The 14,455-nt window shown below is 34.8% G+C and overlaps 1 non-coding gene across 1 annotated transcript; it reads left to right on the top strand.

Annotated features, from left to right (window-relative positions):
* The first annotated feature begins 14,054 nt into the window (after positions 1 to 14,054).
* On the top strand, positions 14,055 to 14,160 carry LOC144250651 (U6 spliceosomal RNA). Its single transcript, XR_013342528.1, has one exon. It is a non-coding gene; the product is annotated as a U6 spliceosomal RNA (small nuclear RNA).
* The last annotated feature ends 295 nt before the right edge of the window (positions 14,161 to 14,455 follow it).

The raw sequence follows: 14,455 nt of genomic DNA, 5'->3' as shown, positions 1-14,455 counted from the left end.
CTTAAATTTTTTGACAATCTCTTCCCTCCTGCAAAAAAAAAAAAAAAAAAACAAAAAAACAAACAAACAAAAACAAAAAAATAAAAAAAAACTACTTTGAGAAATGGCTGGAAGAATTTCCTTAGGAAGCAGCTTCTAAAACATAACTACAGATAAATGGGAATCACAAGTGGTAGGCAAAACATTTTTCATGCAAATAATCTTTTTGCCTCTTCCACCCTAATGCTTCCATTCTCAGTAAGGACTAGAAACTTACCCAGCCTGCTGTGTGAAATGCCCTCTGATCTCCCCACCCCACACTCATTGTTTGGGGCTTTTAGCACCTCTGCTACCTCTTGGGTTTCATTGTCACAGACACATATCAAATGGAGCAAAGATGTGAAGAGTCCGCCTGCTTAGGATCTCCTCCATGCCTTCTTTTTCATAACAAAAAATGACAGAACCCAGAAACAGAGGGTAGAAAGAGCTGCAGAAATACATAAAGATAAATAGTCTAGAATTGATATATTTAATACTTTGTTTAGTAATCAAATTCATTTATAAAATATGTATATTCTAGTTGATTTCTAAGACTTGTCAAGACAAGAAGCATGAACTAACTCCATAAAGGACAGCAAAACTAAATGGACACATGAAGAGAATTCCGGTGTTCTCCTTCATTACTCTCTTCCTTCCCCCTCCTCCTTGCTGACTTCACCTTTTAAAGGGATTCGATTCTGTCCTATTTATGTTTATTCTTTATGGCACCTAGCTCAGTGCCAAGTTCATAATATGTAAGAACTGTTTCCTTAGAAAAGTATCTTTGGGGACTGGGCATGTTGCTCAATGCTGAGGTGTATTTAGAATGCACAAGTCCTTGGGTTCAATCCTCAGCACCGAAGAATAAGAAAGAAAAGTCTGTACAATTAACATGGTCATGATTGGCTAACCATATTTGAATGCCAGTTCCTCCTCTTTGCTGAAGAGTGTTAATGCAAACAAATAAGTATTTTTAAAAATAGATGATTTTTTTATTTGTAAGAAATGCACATGATATAAAATTAAAAAATAAAAAAGAAAAAAAAATGCTCTCTAGTTCTTGAAGAAAAATGAAATGAAATATGGGAAAATAGTCATTGATAATGTTGAAAGTGGAGTTTTGAGATGAAACAAAATTTCTCACTTTGCCAATTGCATCTGGGTGCTTGTCTCACAAATATTGAAGAATAAAATCTATTTATTTAAGCAAGTCGAAATAGAATTCCACCATGTGGGATGGGGAATGATACCAGATAAACTCATTTTTGTGTGCCATCTTAAAAGTTTACAGATGTTTTTCAGCAGACATGGAAAAAATTTATTTAAAATAGGTTTTAGAAAAGGCATCCTGACTACTATATTGGTTCACTTTCATCTTTTCCTTGACCCATCTTTCCTCTTGCAATTTAAACAGGGGACAAAGGACTTTGTTGAAGGTGTTCCCAAAAGTGGGCATTAAGGTTTTTTACATTTGAAATAGGCCTTAATGGTGCTCATTAACATATCTTACAGTTAGCCTCCAGCTGTGGTAGAATGAGGTTCATTATCCTGACTACACTGTCATTTTACTATCCCTTCTATTTTATAATTATTCACTATGTAAAAAGAACCATAGATTTGAATAGGTGAACAGAGAGCTAGAAAACTAGAGGTTTATTCTCAGACCTAGGAAGAGTTAAGCTGAAGTTCTGGATTTTATATTGTTGTTCTGAATTTGTGATACTGCTTCCTCTACATTTAAAAAGCTCAGGAGTCATGAGGAGCATTGAGTTAAATTCCAGTATCAGCAACTTAATGAGGCCCTAAGAAATTAAAAGGGACCCTGTTTCCAAACAAAAATATTTAAAAAGGGCTGGGGATGTGATTCAGTGGCTGAACACCCCTGGGTAGAATTTCTGGTACCAAACAGAAAACCAAACACAAAATAAAAAACCTCATGTGCAACAAGCTCTAAAAGTACAATCTCTCTTGTGCATGGAAACAACATAAGAAGTTGGGGTTCTCTCCAGATAATTATCTCAGTCTTCACCACACAATGTGGGGACATGCTGGACTCATGGCACATGGATGCCCACAAAGGGCTTTAGAGACAAGCTGAAAACACCATACAACTATGGAACAAAATGCCCAGGGTTTTAACTGCTAATCTATGCTTTTCTAGACTAGTAAGGGGAAGGGGTGGAGATTGATCTGCCACAGAGACCCTCTGAGGAGTCCTGTGAAGATGGCCTTAGGCCTGAGCCTACACAACTCTATTTTAAAAACTCTAGTTTCAATCCTGCAATCTCTCCAGGCACATACACAGAGCACTCCAGTATGACCTCAAATAAGTTACTTCCCCTCAACCTGATAAACAGAGTGAAGCCCCTGGCAGGCTGTCTTAGCCTGATAAGAGAGAAAGGCAAAAAGATCAGGATGGCGACCACCAGACCAGATGTTTCTGACCCCAGGGTAAATGATAAGGAGAAATCTGGTGGTAGCTGAAGAAGATTGCAAGGGGAGGTCAAAAAGCCCACAATTTTACGTGAATAATAGAGCTAATGCACAGGGATTCAGCCAGCCAAAACAAGGATGCACTTGAGCTGGAGAGCCTGATGAGGACCTGATATCCCATCACTTGTCTTCATTTCCTGATCCTCTGCATAATCCTCACCACTCTCCAACTCTGTGCCCTTGTCTGGACCCTAGTGAGAGCTGCAACTTCTCCCTATCATCCTCTCCTCAAGCATTCATCTGCTCCACACCAGGAAAGCTCTGCCTCGGTTTTTGTCCTGATCACCCTGGTCTGAGTGAGTGTGCATATGCTGGACATAAAGCCTAAGGCTTGAGACTTTTGAAATTAGCATGCAGAGGGAATATCTGTAATTAGCCTGTCATTATTATGTGTGCTTTGCAGTGCTTAGAATTAATTTATAATAGTTATCTGTGAATGGATAATGTCTATTGTAGTACCTAGCATTAAGAATTGTTGTTTTCATGGGCTGGGGATGTGGCTCAAGCGGTAGTGCGCTCGCCTGGCATGCATGCCGCCCAGGTTTGATCCTCAGCACCACATACAAACAAAGATGTTTTGTCTGCCTAATTAATTTATAATTGTTAGCTATGAATGGATTATGTCTATTGCAGTACCTAGCATTAAGAATTGTTGTTTTCTTGATTAAGAACCTATAGAGTGAAATTATGTTGAGTAATTGAATGAATAAAGCATTGAAAGTTGCAGAAGTGCATGGAAATTCTGTATTTTTCTCCTGTACTGCATATATCACAATTGTTGCCCCCTCACAACAAGTCCCTAGCCACAATTTTCATTTTCTGCCATTGCCACTCTTGCCAGCTTCAAACAACCTACTTATCCAGTCTCAAGATAACAAGGCACTCTTTATCATTTTCTTGCTTCCAGGGTTCTCAGAGTTCTCTCTGTGATTTGTTTTCAACTTCTTCTTAGCAAAGAAACTTGGGCTCCTGATCCATGTCAGAAAGCCTACAAAATGATTAAAAGAATGGCACCTAAAAGACTAATTGGATAAGTCTCAGGCACTGACTCCAACCTAAAGCGAGTGGGCCCAGAATCAAGTCCAAAAGGCAGGATGTTCCATTTTCATTGTTATAAGACTAAGGATCAGGGCTGGGGAATATGGACTTATATAAGAGAAATTAAAATACTTCTTAAAAGATATCTGCTGTTTTCCAGATATTCACTGTACCACATCTGATTAAAACCTGACATTTTCCCTCCAGTATGTATATTGTTGTATATAACTGTATGAGAAGTCCCTCTAAAACTTACTAGTTCACATTTGGATTGAACTGCATTCATCTGCAATATTTTTGCTGCATATGTTTAGCTGTTAAGATTACTGAACTTCAGAGGGTGATCTTGCTGCCCCAAAAAAAGCACCCTGAATCTTCCTCATATGATATCTCAGAATCTAATAAATTAATGTGAGCTTGTTCCCATTGAGGAAACAGTGTTCTAAAAGCAAAAACATTAAAAATATTTCCTGACTAGGTACCTGACTAGTACTCTTTCATAGCCACAACTTTATATAAGCCATAAAAAAAGTAGAAGAGCCCTGACCCAAATTTTGTAGAATGTATTCTGCATTTGGCTAGAGTAGGAGTAAAATCGCATTACCAAATTTCTGTACACAGATAAGGCTAAAGGACTACTGATATTATGTCACTAATTCTGCCTTTTGTAATAGATGAGGTTTATACAGCTGTTCAGTGTCAAAAAATATTTTCAAAATCCCACAAGTACTGTGTGTATGTGTGTGTGTGTGTGTGTGTGTGTGTGTGTGTGTTTGTGTGTGTGAGTGTGTGTGTGTTTATATGAGTGTAGTACTGGTGGTTAAAATGAGAGAATTATTATTCCTGAGCTATATCCTCAATTTTTTCTTTTCTTTTTTAATTTTGAGACAGGATCTTACAAAGATGTTTTGTTGTGTGCCCACAATTTTTAAGTACATATCAAGATCAAATATGCCTGACCCAAAGGCAAAACTTACCTTCTTTAGAAGCCATGATTAATTATTATTTTTAAGTAGTGACATTTTTACGTAGTGACATTTATTCAAAAACGTGAGGGGGGTTATGCACCTATGTGGCTCATGTCAGCAATCTTGATAATTTGGGAGACTTAAGCAGAAGAATCACAATTTCAAATTCAGCCTAAATAATATAAGAGGGCCCTAAGAACTAAGCAAGACTTTGTGTGAAAACTAAAAATAAAATACAATTTAAAAAGCCTGGTGATACAGGGGTTTAGGAGAACTACCCTGGGTTATGTATTCATTCCTCACCCCTTAAAAAAAAGAAAGAATAAAAAAAGAAAAACAAAATTTTTACATCTGATGAACTTTTTATTCAATGGGGATAATATGTTTGAGAAAAAATTTTAAGCTTATAGCAAGGATTCAAAATAAACTTGGGAAATTGCTGAAAATTGAATTGAAAAATCAAGAACAATCAATATTTTTTAAATTTCTTATCAGGAGAAATTTGAAGATAGGCATGTTTAATTTCAGTTATGATGAAAATGCAGGATGCTATGGAAACTGAAAGAAAAGAACTGTATCTGTATCACAAAAGTTTTGTAAATGAAGAATATGAAACACTACATAAAAAAAAGTGAGGGTGAGACAACATTAAGGCCATATGTGTAATTTGAAAAAAATAATATACTAAATCTGCACTATATGAATTTTATCTGGGTGAATGTCTACAAAACAACACAATGCTCCTTGCATAAAGCAGAATATTTGTGATAGTCTCAAATTAATAATGATTTCACATCTGTGACTGTTGTGCAGGGGCTCATATCAAAAAACAAGGTTTTGGGCTCAAGCAGTTGAAAGAAGATGTGAGGAACTTTTGAGATGGTAGGCATGCTACTTTTGAAGGCAGCAATAGCCCAGAACCATCCTCTAGCTTCTATCCCTCAGGCCCCAAATTGTTAAATAGAACTTTTTTTTTTTTATGCAGGTCAGACAAAGAAGGCACATCAACAACATTTTATTGATGTAAGAGCATGCTCACAAACAAATATTTTTGACCTTGAGTATATAGATTGAATATGAGTGTTTATAACCTTGGCTAGTCGCTAAAAATACAGCCCTGTGGAATCCTGGCCAGGTACTAACATACTTGGTCTTTTTTTGTCCTTAAATGCCTCATGGCATTGAGCATTTTACAACTTCTACTATAAGGAGCAATGCTAACCTCTCCATTCTTAAGGTGCAACACAGAATGCTGTTTATCTCTAATTCTTACAGAAAAAAATAATAGTCTTTCTCTCTTGCCACCTGGGTAAATTATTTTTTAAGTCCACCAGTTCTGCTTAACGGGTATAATGGAGTAAACTTGGATGCCTGGGCTGGCCATGCCAGTTGTTCACTGGAGCCATTGGCTGCTGTTGTTTCATTTTATGCATCATCCATTGACTGGACTTCAAGGCCTTTATCCTTATTCTTCTCCCCAGACTCAATCATCACAATGGGGAAGGTTGATGGGTATTTTCAAATTACAGAGATCTTTCTCTACTGGATATACTTTGGATTCCTATACTTCTTGATTATCTTGCAATTTCTCATTCTGGTAGTCTTTCATACACTTGCATCAGTTTTTGCTGTCATATCTATAGAAACTATTTATCCAATGGCCAGAGCAGCTGCACATGACTCATTTGACTACTTCTACAAATCATATATGCCACTGCTGCCACTTTTTTCTTTGGCCAGGGGCTGGGACCTGGGCTTCAGTAATTAATTTATAGTTCAACTTCCAAGGTTCATGTTTGCACACAGTGCAGTCAGAATCCTTATTTCTGTTTACAAGGAACTAATCTCATTATGTCACAGCTCAGCTTTTCTGTTCCATAAAGCCTTTGATTAATGAAATGTTTAATGTATCAGAAACATTTTAACTGTTAACATATGCATTAAAGTACTTATATTAGGTATTTAGATGTTTGTTATTTAGATGTTTGTTATTTTAAAATTATGTAATTTTTGACATAAAAATTTTCATAAATGCCATATACTTTTACATGTCTTCATTTGTTTTATAAGTCACCTTACTATGCATATCTTTGAAATCATGATGATGTTCCTTCCATGTACTGCACAGCTCTAATGAACAAATGCTGTTAGGTCTAGAGCATTCAATCATTCAAGAAAAAGAATTAAAATATATTTAATATTAATTTTATAATAATGCAACAGATCTTATTATAAAATGCAGCTTTCAGAAAATTAACAGTTTAAAATTCACAATTTAAAATTCAAGAAAGCCAACTCCCTCAAGATATGAAGAAAACTAGTACCAAGGCCAATTTGAAAAAGGTTTGCAGAGGGAGCAATGACATATATAAGAATTATTATAGATGTAAATATCGGTGTGCAAAAAAAAATTGATGCACTCTCTGGTCTTAGTCTCAGATGCAAGACAAATAGTAATACTTCATTGTTTTGAGAGCACTGTAATAAGGTATACCCATTTTGTCTCTCCTGTGAATCTATAGTCTGCCAACTTTAGATGTAGCTACTTTGCCAAGCAGAAAAGAAAGCACAACTGCAACACCAAACATAAAAGATGAAATATACCACTGAGATTAGTCAGATAAGGCACCTAAAGAGAACACTGCAGACTGAGGTATGCATTTGATGAAGGAAGAACATCTAAGCCTAAGAGAGATGCTGTTGCTGCATCCAGTTCATCTTGAAAATTTCAACAATTAGGGGCTGCAGTTGTGGTTCAGTGGCAGAGCATTTGCCTAGCATGTGTGAGGCACTGGGTTCCATCCTCAGTACCATATATAAATAAATAAATAAAGGTGCATCAACAACTAAAAAATATTTTTTAAAACTTTCAACAACTAGGCATGCACTAAATGTTCCTTTTTAAAAAAATGTTGTTATTAAAGCAAAGTTCAATCCTTGGAACCAAAAACAAACACACAAACAAAAAATCTTGTACTATCTTTGATTTTACTCATCTACCTATATTCCATTGTTCCAAAGAACAAATTAATTGAAAAAGAAGGTATAAAATATATTATTTTAATAAAAAGCAAAGCCCACTCACTCTGGAAGGTGGTGAAAGAATTCAAAGTAAAGGGAATATTACCTAAACATTTGAGCATTTATTCTATATTGGAAATATTAAGTTAATAGCTCAGTTCATGAAGATTTTTTTTCCAGTTTTTAATCATAGTTTTTTTGTTATCTGACTTGAGGAGTTCCTTTTTAATTTCTAATATGAAATCACATAATCATGTACTCTTTTTAGTTATATATTTAGATATATGTTGTATATGAACTAATTACAAAAATAATATGAAAAATACTTGCTTTATCATTACAGCTTGAATGGCTTCAAGGACAACAGTATATCTAAATAATATATTTAATTGGTCCCCTTGCATAAAACCATCAAAACTTATCAATCAAATGCTTTTATGTTTGTGAAATAAAATTATCATGCAGAGAAGCCTTTGAAATAACTTTAAGAAGTCCTTCAAAATTAGTGATATGAGACAGGAGCCATGTTTATCATTCTTTTCTCATAATTTTTCCACTAATTCAGAGAAAAAATAGCTAGGCTCTAAATACATCAAAATATAATGTGTAGGTTTTAAGGATTAAGCTTAAATGAGCATTGAAAAGGTTTTTGTATTAGGCTTTTTAAAAGGGTCATAGTCGATTTGATTTAACTATTTGATCTTGAAATTTATGTTATTTGTGTGAATCAGTTAATTTCAAATCCGTAACACAGTTGAAATTGAAGTGACATTATATGGAATGCACTTTTTGTGTATGTTGGTAGTGATATCTCTTAGAAGGCTATTTTGCAAATGTGAAAAGAAGCTGAGCATTCATTTAATTTATAGTCACATCTTCATTATTCAGAGTTGACTATGAGGTTATCAATTATCTAGGTCTCTTTCTAATTCATCTTCTGCCTATTATTGTCAGTTGTTTGGAAAGTTTGTTTATCTATGCTCCCTCATGGAGACTATGCTCGACTTCATTCATCATCAATCTCTTCCTCATTGTCTTTTCTATTTCTCACCTCTCAGTTTTTTAAATTATTAAAGAAAATTTCTTTGGCTTTGAGATGCAAGAATATTTAAATAGTCTTAAGACCAGCATCATCACCCTCACCAACTTCATCATGGAAAAGCAATAAAGACAACAAATAAATGTTTGGGGGATTTTGTTGTTGTTTGTTTATTGTTTTTGCTTTTGGTCTTAGTCTAATGTACCTTTTCAAGTTTTCCCTTTATAAAGAGTCATGTAATAAGTAATAAGACTTTTAAAAGTTGTTTAGGAACATGTCGGATTACTTTTTAAATTTTATCCTCTTATTTCCTTAAAATTGTTTTGTAAATGTACTCTTCCTTTTATTTATTAGTCTACTATGATTTTATGTTATTATAGAGAAATCACACTTCTCATTTTTATAAAATCCCCTCAAATTCTCTGCAGTCACATGACTTCAATACCAAAATCAAGTTTAGACAATTTGAAATCCTTTATCATTTTAGAACCTAAATCCTCTTATCACATTGAGCACATTTTAGAAAAGTGTTTTGGTCACTGAACACCTTCGGGGCCAATTCAAACTCATTATCTTGTATCCCAAAGGTATTATTCTCTTTTATTTGATAACCACATACATTATTAAACAAGTCACCAAGGAGAGACATTAAGGACAGTCAATGTAGTAGTGAATGATTGGGCCAGGAAGATGGCAGCTGATTCAAAAGGAGATAAAATTCTAATAGGTCCAGAGAACTTCTCCCTTCTCGAACCTGTTGCCAAGGTTGCCAAGCCTTCAGGGGATTGTTCCTCCTGGCAAGCAGTTTTAATACCCCCTGGGCTTTTTCCTTCAGGACTGTGCACCCCTAACATATAAGACAGCTTCATTCTTGGCCTTGGATCACCCCACCTTTTGGTCACTGGTTACATAGACACAAAAAGAGGTGGAGGATGCATGAGAACAAAAGAAATCTAAAATCTATATAAAGGGCACTCCCTCAGGCACCAACTTGGAACCACTGTTCTGCAGAGGAAACTCTGTCCCTCTCTCCATTCTGTCCTTTAAATAAAATGTTTTGTTCTTGCTTTAGTGTTTCTCCCATCTTCAATCTTCAACACCTGGGTAGGGAACAGAACTTGGAAACTGATTCTCACCAATGGAATCATCTCCTCATCAATCACTGATCTAAAATCCTTTCTTATTTAAATGAGTATGGAATTTAGAAGATTGACGTCTAAAATTATAAACATGAGTTAACACCGTGTCACTTAATGTCAAGACTCCGTGAGATTACCCAATTGGTGAGTTAGGTAGAGAACAGAAAAACATACAAAGGAGAGGAGAGGGAAGATGAGATGGAGGATTTAACAGGGGAAAAAAAAGTAGACTGTTGCCTGTGAAAATCTGAGTAGTTTCTTGAATATGGAATAGGGAGGCAGAAAATATTTAGACATCTCTGTAAAGCAAATGTGCTGCAAAGGTGAAGAAAAAAATAGACAACAGTGTAATCACTGAAATAATTGTGGTGTGTAAATCTCTTTTTTCCCCCAAATAATAACACAGCTGATAATTTAAATTTTCAGTAAATTTGTTTTATGAAATTTTGCCTATCATAACTTTGTTAAACTCTGTTGTTAGCTCTGTCAGGTCCTTGCTTAGCGTCTGGATGGCCATCTTAAGTGACAGCCACCATTTTAAGAAAAAATTTTGCTTTCCTGCCCAAAGGCGTTTCTGAGAAAGGTTCACCACTCCCTCATACCAACCTCGTCCTTAACTGCCTGCATTAATACCTGCCAGGCTCTAATCCCTGAGCCTGCCCCATAAAATCCAGAACCCCAAGCCTGTTTTGCCTCCCTCCATCTATAGAGAGACTTGCCTTTATTTGTCAGCTTTGTTTATCTCTGGCTAGTCTCCATCTTTCATTTCTCACTTGCCCATCTCCTGGTTCCTCCTTTTCCTTTCAAGCTGTGTTCCAGAGAAAGTGAGTATTGTGAAGCCAAACAGCAGCTGTGTTTCATTAACAGTTCTAGTAATCATACTAGTAAGATTTCAGGTGTGTGGCTAAGAGTAGCATTACAAGGGATACTAGAAGGGAAAGGGGAACACTCTCAAGAAAAAAAAAAGTGTGTTTTCACAGACAGAAGAGTACAGTGTGCCTTTTCTCTTGTCCAGTTTTATTGGTGGGGTTCCAGGGAAGTTTCCAGAAAGTCACACCCAGGTCCACATCTTGACTTTTTTTTTTGTACTAGGGATTGAATTCAGGGGCACTTGACCACTGAGCCAGATTCCCAGCCCTATCTTGTATTTTGTTTAGAGACAGGGTCTCACTGAGTTGCTTAGCATCTTGCTTTTGCTGAGGCTGGCTGTGAACTCCTGATCCTCCTGTCTCAATCTTCTCAGCTGCTGGGATTAGAAGGTGTGTGCCATTGCACCAGTCACATTTTGACTTTTGACTGATGGCAGAATTACATCAGACTTCCTTGCCACCATTGTGCATGGCAGAGATCCAAGGCAACTCTGGGTCACTTTTGCCCATGCTGACCCATTGTAATTATCCTATCTCTCCAAGTTTTGGAATCTGGTCTGTGGAAGGATCACAAAAATCTCACTGTTCAGGGTAACTTGTATTCTTTTTACTGGAATTGAGGAGTCCTTTAGGTTCACAGGCGGAGGTCAGCACAGTAGTCTGAATTTATAGAATTATCACCTTAACATCATGAATCTATGAATCATAACTGTTTGCTACCTATCAGTTGCAATATGTGTCCTTAATTTTGTTCTATTATTATGTATAAGCTTATGCATTCTTCAAATAGTGTGATATTCCATTTTGATCCTTAGATCTTTTTGTCTTTTTTTCTTTAAATATTTTAAGACTTCTACTAACATAAGCATTAATGAAGAATCGATGAAGTTAAAATGAAGTAATATTTATACCTTTACTTTTTTGTATATATTTAATGTTTTTATCAAAAAGTCTTTTATTCTAAATTTTCTGTGTCAAGTTTGGCTTCCTTCTTATTAAAGTGGCTTCCTGCTTTTTTAATATTTATTTTATTTTTTAGTTGTAGTTGGACACATTACCTTTATTTATTTTTATGTGGTGCTGAGGATCGAACACAGGGCCTCACAAGTGCTATCGAGGGCACTACTGCTGAGCCACAACCCCAGCCCCAAGGTGACTTCCTTCTTATTAAGGTGTATTTTATACCAGAGAATAGCAAGGAAAAACAAAAAACAAAAAAAAAAAAAACCTTTCAATCTGAAGAAACTCTAAAGAGAAATAACATTGGGAAATATAACTAGGGACAGAGAGAACCCTATGTTTTTAACTGAGGGTATAAAGACTATTTTGTTCAATTATTCACATTTTAGTGATATATCTAATAAATATATCTATTTGCAAATTTTAAGACTTGATTTGGAAACAGCAGAAAATTCTAACACTAGCAAACAACCCTTCCAACATTTATTTATTTATTTTTCTTTCCTATTCATTCTTCTCTGGCTTTCTATAGAATAATTAGTTCTATTACGGAAGACATTGTCCTGTTCTATAATGTAGTTATCAGGGAAACATGATATATGATGCTTTATTATTTCATTATAAGAGTCCATGTTTTGTTTTGTTTTGTTTTTGTTTTACAAAAACCCTTTTCAATGAGGTAAAAAATAGTCTTCCAAGAATTTTTGAAATGCTTCAATAAGCATTTCATCCTAATAAGTGTGGTCCTCAAAATTTCACACAAATAGCATCATATTACTGCCAGACTAATTCGGTCAATCTTGTCCACTCTTCAAGTACCTATGTTAAAATTGGAGACTTAATTTGCTTTCCTTTGTGGAATCACTAGAAAATATATATTTTAATGATCTGAGAATGCCAAAACTAACAGAGGCACTCAATTCTTAACCAGAAAAACAATATCTTTGCCCTCAAAAACAGTATTTTGGTGTCCTCCACTCTTATTTAGTAATGAGGTCTCTGAATTGAAAAAAAAAATTGAGTGAATTTTCCCTTCTTTAGCATTCTGCCCTTTTGTACTATAGTGCTGCAAAAGCCTTTATAAGGCCACCATTGTCATCATTATCTTTGGTGAAAATCCTCTGTTTTTCCACTTCCAGGTCCTTTAGCCTGAGGCAAGAGTGCTTGCATTCATTCATCTCATTTTATAGGGGGTGCTCACCTGTACTTTTCATTTCCTGCCACTTTAGCAATATGCAGGTACCAGCTAAAAAGCCCAGAGAAAACTGTTGCTGTATTTCCATAAGTGTTCATTCCTCCAATCATTTGAATACTTTGAGACATCTCACTAGAAATGTTTACAATTAAAGTGGCAATTTTGAGGAACTTTTGGCAAACAAATTTGTTCATTTGAAAGGTGCCTTCGGACCAAAATGGTAGAAGCCCTCATGAGAAAAGTGCATAGGTAGATCCATCTAAAAGATGGATTACTCAGGGGAGAGATTTTTTAATTTAAATAAGCTATAATAACTTTCTTCTTTGTGAGGAGTGAGTCTGTGTGTGTGTGTGTCTCTGTGTGTGTGTGTGTGTGTGTGTGTGTGTGTGTGAAGCTTTTAAAATAGGCATTCTGTAACTAATCATTCCCTTTTTCTTGCAGAGGAAAAGTAATTAGCTTCTACAGTGACAATTTAATAGACAATTTAATATATTCTAATGCTTTCTTCCTCTAATTTTCCTTCCTCTGTGCATGTATTTATATGCACATATGTTTCTGTTCTTTTTTTTCCCTTCCTCTTGATATACTTAATAGTAATTGAACAAGTTGTTTGTCACTAGTGATGCAATCTAAGCATATATGTATTTAAAGTAAAATTTGGAGTGTTTAAAAGAATTAAAACATTTGTAACTTTTATTGTGGAAGTTCAATGCACTGGTTGATTTATAAAAACAAAAACCATCAGCGGAAGATACAAATGAGAAATAGTTGTATTCAGTAGTTACAATGTGAGAAAAAGAAGTATGATTCTAAATAAGAAGAGTACTTCTAAACATGGTATAAAGACTCACTCTTGATTCAACTTTAAAAAAAAAATCCTATGTTGATTTTTTAAATAAAATAAATTCTCATTGCTTACACAAGTAAGACTTCAAATAGAAAAAAAAAAGGTTCAGTTTAACTTACAATAATATATGGTATTTAAAAATGGAATATATAATTTAAATATTACAAATAACAAAGGCTTAATCTGTCAGTACAAATTGCAATTTCTAAATTTTTTAATTCATTTTAACACATTAGAAAAATATTAAATTCAATAATTTTTTTTGTAACAAAATACTTTTAAAGTAAGAAAAAGTTGTAAAAAGTTATAAACTTTAGCAACTCAACTTTGTTACTTGCCTTTTCCTGTATGTTATACAATGTGTGAATGCATTGTGATGGTGCCAAGTTTGTGTATCTTTCTTGTCACTTTAAAATTTGTAAAGCTGTTTTGCAATATATGCTCACAAACAAAGAATTGAGGTTAATGCTCATTTCAGCAAAACATAAGCTAAAATTGATATCATACAGAAAAAAATTAACATCACTCCTGCATAGAGAAGACATGCAAATTCATGATGTTGTCCACATTTTTTAGAGAGAAGAAGAAAAAAGATCTCATCAAAATGGAAGAGAAACTCCAGAGGGGAGGACAAGTGTGGTATTGAGGAATGAAATTGACCAAATAATTTTATGTGCATGTATGCATATGTCATAATGAATATCACTAATATGCATAATTAGTATACATTGGTGAAAATTGTTAAGTATTAGGGAGTTTATTTCTTATCTTCTAGTTTTTCTAACTGTCTCTCATGGATAAAAATCGAATTGATTATTCAGATAAAGATGTAATTAGTTAAAAGTATTTTAGATGGCTCTTACTATAA

The sequence above is a fragment of the Urocitellus parryii genome, chromosome 16 (genome assembly GCF_045843805.1).
Source record: "Urocitellus parryii isolate mUroPar1 chromosome 16, mUroPar1.hap1, whole genome shotgun sequence".
Taxonomy (NCBI): domain Eukaryota; kingdom Metazoa; phylum Chordata; class Mammalia; order Rodentia; family Sciuridae; genus Urocitellus; species Urocitellus parryii.
Note: the sequence above shows the minus strand (reverse complement) of the source record. Positions and strands in the feature narration are given on the sequence as shown.